We start from the raw sequence: 13,156 nt of genomic DNA, 5'->3' as shown, positions 1-13,156 counted from the left end.
TCTCTTGGTTGACCAGCCCAGTTCTTATGGATATGACAGAAATGGTTATGCTTATCAGTACACCTCTAGCTTTGATCAACAGCAAGCAAGTGATTATGACCAATGCTGTGGGATCAATGATCAAAGGCAGCATGCTTATGTATGTGAGCAGCAAACATCAGTGGAAGCAAATGCATATGCTCAACCAAACTGTCCCTCTGATGCGCAGCATGGCTATTATCACCATATGCAGTATAGACAGCATGAGCAATATGGTCATGAGCATGGACAGCCATCTGTTGTACATGAGCAGCAAGATGACTATGAGCAGCATGTCAAAACTATTATAGAGCTGACCAATGGTGATGAGCAGGTGTGTAAATTGCTATCTAAGGCTAAACGCGTTAGACACCTTACTAGTGATACGATACGGGAACTGCATACTGCGGGCTTATGCTATCGATGTGCTAAGCCACTATCTTGTAATCACCAAGCCACATGCAGGGCAAAGACTGCCAAAATATTCTTGGTATTTGACTATTATGATGCAAAGGATGGAGAAGATCTTGTTGAAGACAATTTTGGTATGAGTCCACAACAAGAAGTTCAATTCAAGAAGGCAGATCATGGACATCATGTGGATTTCGATGATCATCATGCAATGGTGACTTCGTTAGTGAGTACCATCATGATGATCATGCTTCCAGCTGTATTTGACTTTGATCTTATGAAAGTTGATCCAATGCATGGCAACGATACAACTTTCCCTTTTGATCCGGGTGGCTACAGGCTGATTTTGACCCTCTGTATAGATTAGTACTACTATTGAATATTAGGTAATCTTTTCTTTTACCACTTGTAATGCTGTACAGAGTAGTACTCTGCAGTTCCCTACTTGGCTATACCAATAAGTCCGATATTTGTTTTTGAGGACAAAAACTTCATCTTGAGTGGGGATGGATTGTAAGAAGATGAGAATAAGGGATTAGTGTAAATAATATTGATATTATGCCATGTCACACTGACATTCGTATAAAAGGAGAGGATATGTAATTTTACACATCTTTTTTGACATATTAATACAATTACAGACTTTCTCTCCCTTCTTGCTCACAGCTTCTATGGCTTCCCCTTCTTTCCTGTCTTTCTCTCTCTAAATCTAGTCTTTCTCTCTCCTCATCACTCTTCTTCTCTCTCTTCATGCAGTATTTCTCTCTCTTCTGCAGTCTTCTCTCTCCTCTTTCTCTCTCCCTGGTTCTCTCTCTGACACATAACATGAAGTAAAATGGAGCAACAAAAAGAGACTGAAAAAGCCATACATGAACATGTTATGGAGGATGCATCTCAAGAGAATAAATAAGAAGGGAAGAAAAGGGGCAAGCAGCCTGATTACATATTACAATCAGATCTTGAGATTGCCACAAACCTTAAAAAAGTCTTGAAAGAATGCATACTTGGCAGTAGAGTGGAGTTCACACTTGGTGAAGTTCTTGGAATCGCGAAGCGTGAATTTTTTAATGCAATCATTGATATGGTGAAACAAAAAAGATAGTTTGATGGTTAAGTTTTGCAAGCATTGATGCAGGTTGACAAAGACATAGAGAAACAACTTTAGAGAGAGTATGATGATGCATATAATGTTGTTTTGGAGTAGGCTAATGTTTAAAATGGGCTAAATGGGAGTGTAGACAATAAGCTTTGGTTGAAATTGGTCTTATGGGCATCATTAAGCATAGAGAGAAGGCTATGTATAATGGGAATGTCCATCAACAAGTACATGAAGAAGAAGATGCTCATTTTATTCCAAGTGCAGTCATTATTCACGAACGCATTGAGCTCATGCTATAACAGAGACAATTGTTAAAGTGGGAGAAAGAGAGATGACTTGCATAGCTCTCTTAGATTATGGTTTCGAAATCAATGTTATGGTACACAGTTTGTATAAGAATGGAGGTTGGCTGATTGATGTAGATCTGAGATGATGCATGCGGACAGCCAACAATTCATCAGGGGAACTTTATGCATCTTATCCGAATATACCCGTAACTATTGGAGATGTTAGGGATGAATATCATTTTCTTGTGCAAGATTCATGTAGCTATCGAGTGATTTTGGGGTAGCCCTATATTTCGAAATCAAGATTGGTAACAAAAGCTTTGGATGATGGTTCATCCTATGCTCGGGTACGAAGTAAAGACAAATTTACAAAGGCGGTACAGTTTCTCACTGTTTGTGTGAATCATCCTTGCAATCGGGATAGGCTGCGGGATAATCCTATGCCACCTAATACATAAGAATTTAAGGGTTTTTAGAATGCACTGATGTAAGTGGAGGCTATAGCATTGCCTTTAGGGAGATAATTATGCCTCCAAGAAAGGGAAAACTATGATTGTTTGGATTACAACGATGGACAACATGTAGGAACATTCATAAAATGCTTGCTTTTTTATGCATGTTTATGAACTTTTTAATTTATAACATTTATATTCAAACTAAAATAATCACTACATGATTTATTACTAGAATTTTAGAAATTGAACCAAATATTATCGCCATTCTTATGGAAGTGAGTATAGAACATTACATTAATTTTGTTTACTATACATGTTATAAAGTCCATTTGAGCTTCATACAATTGAAATGATTTGATGAGTTCAAAGAAAAGTTAACCTAAATACAATGTACAATTTACTACTCTTAAGAGTTATGTTTCCTATGCCTAATTATCAAGTTTAACAAATTCTATACACAACTCATTAATAGCACATGGATTTTATGTACTTGTACTACTTTTGACCATATTTTAATTGATTAACAATAAAATGCATAAAAGAGGAATTGGAATATGAAACTTTTATTTAAGTTGTTAACCAAATTGAACCATCAACGAAATCCACAAAAGGGTATTGCAATATGGAACTTTTAATTAGGTCTACAAGGAAAAGAATGTACGGAATGAAAGTAGAAACTATGTACAATTAGATGCTAAGTATTGGTAAAGTAACTAAAAATCTATAGTTTTTTGCATATGTTTTATTGAATGTGATGGAATGCATCAAATTGGCAATTAGGGTTACACTTTTTGAGATTTGCATTGACTAATGATGAGACAATGTATTGAATTCATTTATTAAAGCTACCATTTTTTTACTTTCTTCATGCAAAGTTTAATTTTCACTCTTTAGATGGAGATGGTTAAGTGACAAATTTTGTAGTTTTTCAACTAATTTTAATGCAATGCATCGAATTAGTGATGTAAAGTTGCAAATTTTTATGTTGATGTGCTGCCTCAAGGGCTTTGCCATGTCCTCAGTCACCCTCCATTTCCCATGTCATGCACCCCACCACAAGCTCGTACATGACAATATGCCCTCTAGCCACCTCTTGGGCATCCTCATTGGCCTATCCGCCCTCCTCGACACTTGCGTCATCCACATATGCATCTAGGCTCCCTTCCCCTATTCATGGAAATAACTAGTATGTGATCCTAACCTTTATAATGGTTCTCACTACCCCGAGTCCTCTTTCCATGAAGTTCACCTAGTGTCTAGGGTCAATCGTTGAGCTTGACAAAAGAAACCCTTGAAATTTTATCAAGGGAACATCTTTTCCTTTGAGCTTGATGAAAGAAAACCTTGAAATTTTATCAAAGAACACTATATTAGAGAATTCAAGAATCTCCCAAGTTCCACTCTCAAATTAGAAATAAAGATTTGACCATGTGGCTAAATCTTAATCCCTTTTTTGAAGATGGAACTTGGTACTATCATCTATATAGTATCTAGAAAAAGTTTCACCTTCAAGGAAGGGGGTAACAATTTGACCATGTGACCAAATATTGACCATCCTATAAATTCCCAAAGTATATGAAAATTCCCAAAGTCCCTAATATAGTGTTAAGGGAACATCTTTTCCTTTTTGTCTGGTCTTAAAATCTTCACATTGGTTTGGTAACAATGGCTCAATACACTCCAAAAATAGTTTTTGAAGATAGATGACTTCAATTTATAATGTGTTTCAAGGAATTAGTGACTCAACAACCATCATATGATTATGCTAGCGGCCATCATATGATAGCCATCGACTCTCTATTGGGTGGGGATTGCATGTTATCCTGGCCATTTTTGAGTTCTTAACTTAAATGCAGTCCATTGTGCTTGAGTGATGATTGCTCAATTTGCCTCTTTTATGATGACAATGTAGGCAAAGCATAGGTTCCTTTGTGTGGCCTCATTCCCCATACTTTGTCATGTAAGCAACACACCACAACAAGGTTTTATGAAATTTGGAGGATTTGTACAGTGTGTACAAGAGGCCCATCACAGTTTTGCTAAACTTACTAAATTGTTGTTAGAAAATGTACCAGATCGCATATTTTGCTAAACTTACTAAAGTGTAGTTAGAAAATGTACCAGGTCACATATTTTGTTTCTTGGAGCTATTGTACGAATTTGATACACTTCATCTATGTGGAGCATTAGATTTTTGCTAGCCATATTTTGGGGAAGCTCAAAGGAGTATGGGGTCACTGGTCCATTTGCCAACATCATGACCATGATAGATTCTACCCGATTTTTTTCATCCTAAGGGCATGCCCCTTCCATTCCATGTTAAACAATTAGAGCGGGATGTAGTTGTCAAAGATATATCCAGTGAAGCACCAAAGAAGATGGTATATTCTAAGTATTAATATTAACCTTGGTACAACATGTAGACAAATATTACATCCCTCAAAATTATCAAGATTAGCTATTGTTGCAAGTTGGGATTCATATTTCTTTTCACTTACAATTGTGTAAGGGAGAGAAGAGTGATAGGCAATGATATGGAAAATTTTCCCTTTGATTTTAGTACTCATAGAAGCTACATAATGAGAAATTTGAGCTCAATCACAAAATTTGATCGATATCATGCTTGACAATCGGAAAATTGGTTTTGTTCAATTTACTATACACAATGGAAAGTTAGAATTCCATTGTGATAGGGGATGATTATATCAAAGGGCAGTTGATTCAATAAGATTGTTGCTTTTAGGTTTTTTTCTCTAAGATTTTATTTGGAAAAAAGGAAAAGGTGCAAGTTAACCTTGGTATCCAAAATATTACTAGTACATTAACAATATAATGCAGCGTAGTATCTATCCCACTATATTTAGCATATATTATCAAGGCATAAATTTATATTGGAAAGAGTTAGAAAAACAACAATATGTACTCCTCACTTTTAAAAGCTGTATGATTCCATGTTTCAAACTATAAATATATTAGTGCTATTATTGAGGCTAAGATGGTGCACTAATAATTGTTCTCATTTTCTAGGTTGTGCATAAATATACAAGTTGTATTTAGAATTGTTAATCAAAAAATAAAATAATTTAATGAGGTTTGTAGCTTTCCTCTTTTTAAAAAGTTATGCAACCTTGAAAAATTTGAAGAAAATTAATAAATGATTTTTTTCATGATCTAGTCCATATAAATATAGAACAAATAGCATTAAAAACACTTGAAGAAAAAAAAAGGCTACTAATATAGCCACATTGCAATAAAAACCTAAAAATTGATAAACTTTTGGTTACTTCAAAAAAATAGAAAAACCAAAAGTACTTTAGTTTTACCTAGCTTTTCATAATAGATGACTCACAAACATGTCATTTTCAAAAAAAATTATTAGAAACAAGAATTTTTAAAATTAATTTTTTTTGAACACTCCAAATGTTTCTCCTAAGACATAATATTTCCCAAATGGTTTGCAATGTGTTATAACTTTTAAGTGAAGCAACCTCTGGATGTTTTGAGAAGAGGTGTCTCTCCATGACCCTGGGTATGAGCTTTAATACCTCGCAATACCTTGGATCAGTTCTGTGTGTGTGTGTGCTTACCTTCTACTTTCCCTAAAGAGTTTTTTTTTTTTTTTTTTTTTTTTTTTTTTGCTTTTTGGAATACATGACTTTGTCACTACTTCATTTTAAAGCGGTAAACCTATAGTAGGACATGAAATATGCATGCAAATTCTATGGTTTTTTTTTTGCAATTGAAGCCATGTTTATAGATGAGATTTCCTTGGTCCTAGGAGTTTAAATGGTAATATAACTGCATATTTTCATATGCTCGCTTGTGTGCATTAGGCTTTCATATTTGTACTTCCATTCTTTTGTGGTGGTTTTGCAAGTGCTTGTTGTAATAGACTCAAGTAAAAGAGGAGAAAGGAGTTGGCAAAAAGTTCAATTTTTGTAAGCTATTACTTAAATCTTCTGTTATATAGGACCAAACACATAAGGAGGAAGAGAAAGGAGTTAGTCAAGGTGGAAAGACCAAGTTTCTGAGGAAGGAGTCACTAATTGAGTGGTACGTACACCTCATAGGTTTTTAGTGTACAAGGTACAATCAATTGAAGGGTTATTTTATTTGTAAAATTTTGGACAAACCTAAGAGATTACATTTACAAATGAAGAGTCTATATTGTAAGTTTAAAAGTAACTATCACATTTCTTAGGAAAAGAAGATCATTCAAGTTCCTTGTAACATATTTGTAAAGGGTATTTTGCAATACCTTTTGAACATATATGATATGGATAGTTTGTCATATGTGCCACCCCCCCAAAATGACCCTCGCCTCCCCAACCCACAACACATGCACACAACCCCCTAGGTGACGATAGTCTGCCTATTAGGCAACATAGACTTTGATGAATGGAGAATGGGACCACCCCCAACTCTATAGTTTGTGGAGAGAGTTTTGCCACCTCTCCACCATAAATAGTAAATGGCACTTTGGTAGCCTGAGGAAGGATTTTGTCCCCCTTGTTTCTTCCAAAAGCAATCTAATACTTGACAATTTGTGAACATAGCAATCTCACTAATACTAAAAGCAAGACAAGAGGAAGATGCATTGGCATCACAATAACTTGTAAAGTTGAGCAAGAAACATTGGCACCACCACAAGAACTTATATACTCAATGGACCTCACGTAACACTTAAAGGAGCATGCAAAATCTAATTATAGAAGGTCAATACATGTGCCTTCAGGAATTGGAGCACGCAATGCAGTCATGGCAATCGCATGTCCAGCCATCGCAGGAGCCAGAACACCGTACGCAACCTCCTTTGTCGGGTTCGAAATGGCAAAGCCCGCAGTAAGTGGCACAGTCAGCGGAGCTTGCCAAGCACAGTTCGTGCAGCTGCTCGGAGCAATCAGCAGCCACCCACAGGACTGCTGGCGCATCGTCCTGGACGATTACATTACATATAATGAGGCTAGTTGATATGATGATCAGGAGCACCTGCAGCAGCGACGCCAGCCTGAGCTGGCGGAGGAGATCACAGCGTCGGCTCATAATTATAATAGAAGAAGAAGAAGAAGACGTCGGAGGAGGATGGACCGCGATCGCCCTTCTCCTTCTAATTATATACATTCCAACATCGACATGCCGCCTGCCGACTGATCGCACAGCCAGCCAACTTTTATATATAAATCCCCGGCCGGCAAAAATCGAGGCGGCCTCCTCGCCGGCGCCATGCAGGGGCTTCTGTCGTCTCCGACGGCATATCCTCCTGTTTGTTATTTATCCATTTGACCTGAAGCATCCTCCTGCCGACCTTCATAACGAAGCCAGACATAAAGAGGCAACAAAATTAAAAGCCCGACCTTCGATCATCTCTATTGCCAAGGCTCCTTAGAAAACAAGTATCTTGATTCTTGTTTTCACATAGGCGACCAAAATTGTCAGTGTAAACAAGGTGGAGTTTTTACATTAGGTGGAGCTTCATCCCTCATCAGTCCTTCAATAAAAGTTGGCCCTTTTAATGCATGGGCCCATGTGTGGCACTTGTTGCCTTGACATATGTGTTTTGTGCTATGATGGTAGATTATTAGGTGTGATGCTAGATTATTAGTAGGTGGAGTTGTGCAAATTAACATTTTTTAGTCATTATTATATCCCTGTAGATACTTCTTAGTGTAAGCTTAAATGTATGTGCACACATGCAAATTTTACTTGGTTGTAAGTTTTATACAAGAAGCACTGGAAAGACTAAAAATTTATTTTTGTTGTAAAATTCTTACAAGAGGTCTATAGTTTGATATTTTTAGGTAAATGCATACTTTGCATGGAGAAGAAAAACAAGAGCCCAAAAAAGGGCACCCTTTTAATGTATTTTGAGCACAAAAGCTACTCAAAAATATGCACTAGAGAGGTGCTCACCCATGTATGGGGAGAGACTGTACCCATAGTGTGCTCTTTCGTTTTTCTCTTCTCTCTTGCAATTTGTGAGTTGATCCAATTTTTAGTCAATCTTTCCTATTGTATGCTGAAGGATTACAACATTGATACCAAAGCAAGGCTATTGGTCTATACAACAACATCATAATGAGGTTATACATCCATCTTGGACCCTACAAAGGATTTGGACCACAAACAACCAAATTTATGCATTTTTAAAACAGGGAAATAAACTTTTGGATGTGTCTATTGTCGTGATTAAAAATCCCTCAACAGACCTCCATTCAAAATCACAAGTTTTCACATAGTATAAGTACGACATTTTGCATTTTTATAATGGCACTTTGTTTGTAGATTTCATGATAAGTTAAATATACACTTAAACACACTAAATATTGTTTTAAGCAACCAGTCAGGGCTATTAGTTGTAGAGCTCTGGCTCTAGCCAATTAGTAGCTCCTTGGTTTTTAAAAACCCCTTTTTTCTAAAATCCTTAGGCCTGGGCTTATAATCAAGTTTGTGAAGTTGGGGAAGAATCATAGTTACCTAAGCCATAATGAACCTAAGCAATATGCTTCCTACTCTAGAAATACATGGACTATGTCCACATGACTTGGGGTATATATATATATATATATATATATAGAGAGAGAGAGAGAGAGAGAACTAAACCAATAAGAAGAAATAATAATAAAAGGAAAAAAGAGTTTTAGAGAACACATAATATACATTCTCACATGTTGAATCTAGATCTAGTGCTCAACGTATGATGATGGAAAAGAAAAAGATGTTCTCTTTCTCTACTCATGTTGATCTCCAATGCATTAATGCACTTCATTGTTGTGAGCAACCTCCCACCTATGCCTTTAATAGATTTATCTCATGATCTGACAGCATTGATTTTTCTTATCATCTGAATTAGGTGGCTACATCCAGGCCAGCAAAATCATTAAAAAAAAGGACTTTCAATGTGATGATTTATCTTGGGAGTCAAGAAGGAGAACCAATTTGTTCTGATCCATAGGTATCTCCTAGCCATAACCAGGAAGTAAGACAATCCAAGGGACGTAAAGATCGTGAATTTGAAGTAAGGTGTTCTTAAGTAGAAAGGCCATTGCACTACATACAAGAAAAGGAATGTCATTGGGAGCTTCAAGCAAGCACGAAATCAATTTGTTTCAACCGATTTTGCCAAAGCTGAGTTTGAGAAGTCCAACTGATTTTGCCAAAGTTGAGTTTGAGAAGTCCAGTGGAAATGATGGTGACATGAGTTGGCTTATGATGGCAAGGAAGTGAATATACTTTGCAATGATCAATTTTTGGTTTTGAAGGAGGCAATGATATTTTTTCTATTATACTTTGCATTGTTCTTGATCTTAGGTTCAGAGATTTTACCTCTTTTGTTGGTGGCATTAACGTATACATAACTGTTTATTTCAACACGTGCTTTTGGAAGACAATGTGTGTGCACTATTAGATACAAACTTCTAGACAAGAAACAATTTGTAAAAGCTTTTTTTGGTCATAAATGCTTCAAGGGTTGTGGTTCCATTATTATGGTTGGTATATCTTGATTTTTTTTTGGGTGGTGGTGTTGAGGGAAGAAGTTTAGACTATTGAGTACTCTAACATTTTAAAGATATTTTTGTTTGGATTGACAAAGTCAATTTGAAAACTCTTAGAGGATAGTACCAGGCCACAAATCTATATCGGCACTCCTTGTCATCTCATTTTCGGGTTGTGTGAGTTTTTCTCTGATCACTGCTAGCAAAACAATGTAGTAGATCTATTATATACAAAGATTTAGAGTTTAGGATCTAGGCTTTGAGATTTGGGACTTAGGGTTTATAATTTAGGATTTTAGAGATTGACATGCTGAAATTAGGGTCTAATGTTTTGGACTTGGGATTTAAAGTTTGGAGACTAGGGCTTAGGCTTTAGAATTTGAAGTCGAGGGTTTAGATTGGAGATTTGGGGTTTAGGGATTGTTGGAGCTACAAGGAGAATAAAGATTTAGGATTATAGTCTGGGGTCTAGGGATTAGTTTTAGGATTTATAGTTTAGGATTTAGGATTTACGATTCTTGATTCAGGGTCTAGGGACTATTGGAGCTATAAGGAGAATGAAGATTGCATAGAGAGAGAGAGAGAGAGAGAGAGAGAGAGAGAGAGAGAGAGCATTAGGAAAAAAATGAACTCACAAATGGGCCCTTAAAAATAATATAGTTTAAGGTGTGGGCCTTTTGGATTGTCCAATAGGCAGCCTCGATGTTGACATCCATGGAGGTGAATATTCTCTCTCCAAATCTTGGGGTTTTTATTTAAAAAAAGGATAGTGGGGGATTTAAAAAAAGGGAGAGTGAATAGTACACAAAATTTGAGTTTCTCTCACCTCGTATTTCCCCCCTTTTTTGGAGAATTTTCAATTTTAGTTTTTTCCCCTCTCACGAATTAATCAGTTTGACCCAAAAGTTGAGCAACAGACCACTTTCCCTCTCTTCTCTATGCTGGTGAATTTTCATGTCCATTGAAGCTGGTTTTGAGTGTTTCACTTACCTTTGCGTTTTCTTCTCTATACAGCTTCAGATTTTAGGCAAAACATAGGTGCTCATCTCTCTTTGCATTTTCTCTTGTTTGCTATGTTTTCAATAGGGTTTGATGTTGTTTCTTTCTGTTATTGCTGTTTTATTGAAGAGGTCATTTTGGGTAGGAGGCAGAGGTGCTCATCTCTCTCTCTCTCTCTCTCTCTCTCTCTATGTGTTGTTTCTCTTTTATGTTGTGTTTTCAATAGAATTTGATGTTGGCTCTAATTGTTGTTTTCTTGTAGAGTTTAATTGGAGCAAGAGACAAAGGTGTTAATCTCTCTCTCTCTCTCTCTCTCTCTATTTGGTTTTTTTTTGCCGCTATCTTTTCAATACAACATGATGTTAGTTCTAACCCTTGTTGTTGTTTTATGTAGAGATCGTTTTGGGTGACATTGCATAAGTACTCATGTCTCTCTCCCTCTCTCTTTCTCTCTATGTTTCCTCTTTTATACTATTTTTTTAGTATACTTTCATGTAAATACTAACTCTTGTTGTTGTCTTTTGCAGAGATCAATTTGGGCAAGATTGGAAAGGTGCTCATTTCTTTCTCTCTCTTGCGTACTCACACACACTCTCTTTCTTCCTCTCTACATTTTCCCTTTTCTACTATCTTTACAATAGGGTTTGATGCTAGTTCTAACTTAAGGATTAATTGTTGTTGCAACACTTAACACAAGGTAGAGTAGAGATTCTATAGCTCAATTTATGGGTATATTTGCCATATTTTGTGGTGCAAAAATTTATTCATTTAATTAGTGACCTTTATGTTTAATGGGATTGATGTTTTCCTTTGTCCATCATTTGCAATGGGTTTTGATTAGCAATGATTCAATCTTATCTTCATCAGATTAGCTTATAGGTAAATTGGCCCTATTTTGTATTGCTTGTATTCATGTAGTTATCTAGATATTTTTTGTTAAAAGGGATTCATGCAATTATTTTTGTTAAAAGGGATTCATACAAGTGTTTTTTTGTACATGCAGGTATTGTACAAGGTTTAGGCGAAGCACAGAATTCTCAATCGACTATTTTGATGTGGTGAGTGATTCCTTTGTGCTGGATGATATGGATCTATTGGAAGTCGATGGTTCAAAAATCCTCTGCTTTATTGGTCATGTGTGTCCATTCGGATCTCCATGCCAATTGGCAATGATCCATGAAACTGATCTTATATCATATCATCCATATGATACACAATGTGTTGAGTCATAGAACATCTCAGGTGTCAATCCAATGTGCCTATTAAGATTTGCATGCCATTTGGCTGCTATTCTTGTAACAACTATTCTATAATACCCACATTTCATACAATGTATTGAGTCAAATCAGACTCCTATTCATAATAATAAAATTTATTTTGGAAAAATTCTCTGAGTATTCTTGTGCTATTCTTTTCATTATATTCCATGTAAATGCATGTAAATGGTATGATTAAATTGATGCCTTGAAATTGAATCTATAGTTTGTGTCGATGTACATATCCACATGCATTTCGATATCAATGTTTGTGTCTGTTTACAAAAGTGTAAACATCCCTTAATGCCATGTTGATTTATATGGCATATTGGTGATTACTAGATAGACTTAAAATACTTATTATTTAGGGGTTAATACATACTTCTTTGCATCTAATGCCTAGGTTATAATGCCTGAGAGAAGAACAAGCATTCTCTCGATAGAAGTATGTAACATCAAATATGAAGAAGGGAATTGGATCACTAATATGTATCATTGCTCGTCCTGGGTACATATGCGTCCAAGAATGAAGGAATCTTTTAGGGTGAAAGCATATGCAATTGCGGATGTAACAAAGCATTGGAAGGGAAAAATTTTAGCTCTTAGACAAAGAAATGTTGATTCTCACCTTGTAAAAAAGGTATTTGTACAACATGTATTCATGCAAAAACAAATACATATTGCACCCACTGTGCCCTTTCAACGAAACATTGCAAACAATAAGTATTTTCAACTCATTGAGAATGAGAAATTTCATGATATCTATGTAGCTATTTGTCTCATATTTATAGAATTATACCCTTCGGATTGCTATGAGTAGCAAAATGTCGAGAGTTTCACATGTTCTTTTAAGTGTTACCACCTCAAAATTGGTAGATTGCTCTTTGAGGGGCATACAACTAAGCAGCTCACAGAGGACCTTGTTTTTTTCTATGACTCCAAGTACATATTTCCCAAGGGGAGTCGAGAAAATGGAACCCTTGAGTCTATACACATATCGAATCTCAATAGTATAGAATGACCATTGTGTAGTAGCGACATTTTGCACATGTGTAGCAGAAAAATTTTAGCAGACATATTGAACTCTATGAAGCCAAGCATTGATCTAAGTTTGTTCATACCAATTGCAATTTTTTCA

This window comes from Lygodium microphyllum, chromosome 13 (genome assembly GCF_053477565.2).
Source record: "Lygodium microphyllum isolate KBCC chromosome 13, Lygodium_microphyllum_v1.1.10, whole genome shotgun sequence".
In the NCBI taxonomy this organism is placed as follows: domain Eukaryota; kingdom Viridiplantae; phylum Streptophyta; class Polypodiopsida; order Schizaeales; family Lygodiaceae; genus Lygodium; species Lygodium microphyllum.
This window is presented reverse-complemented; position numbering follows the sequence as displayed.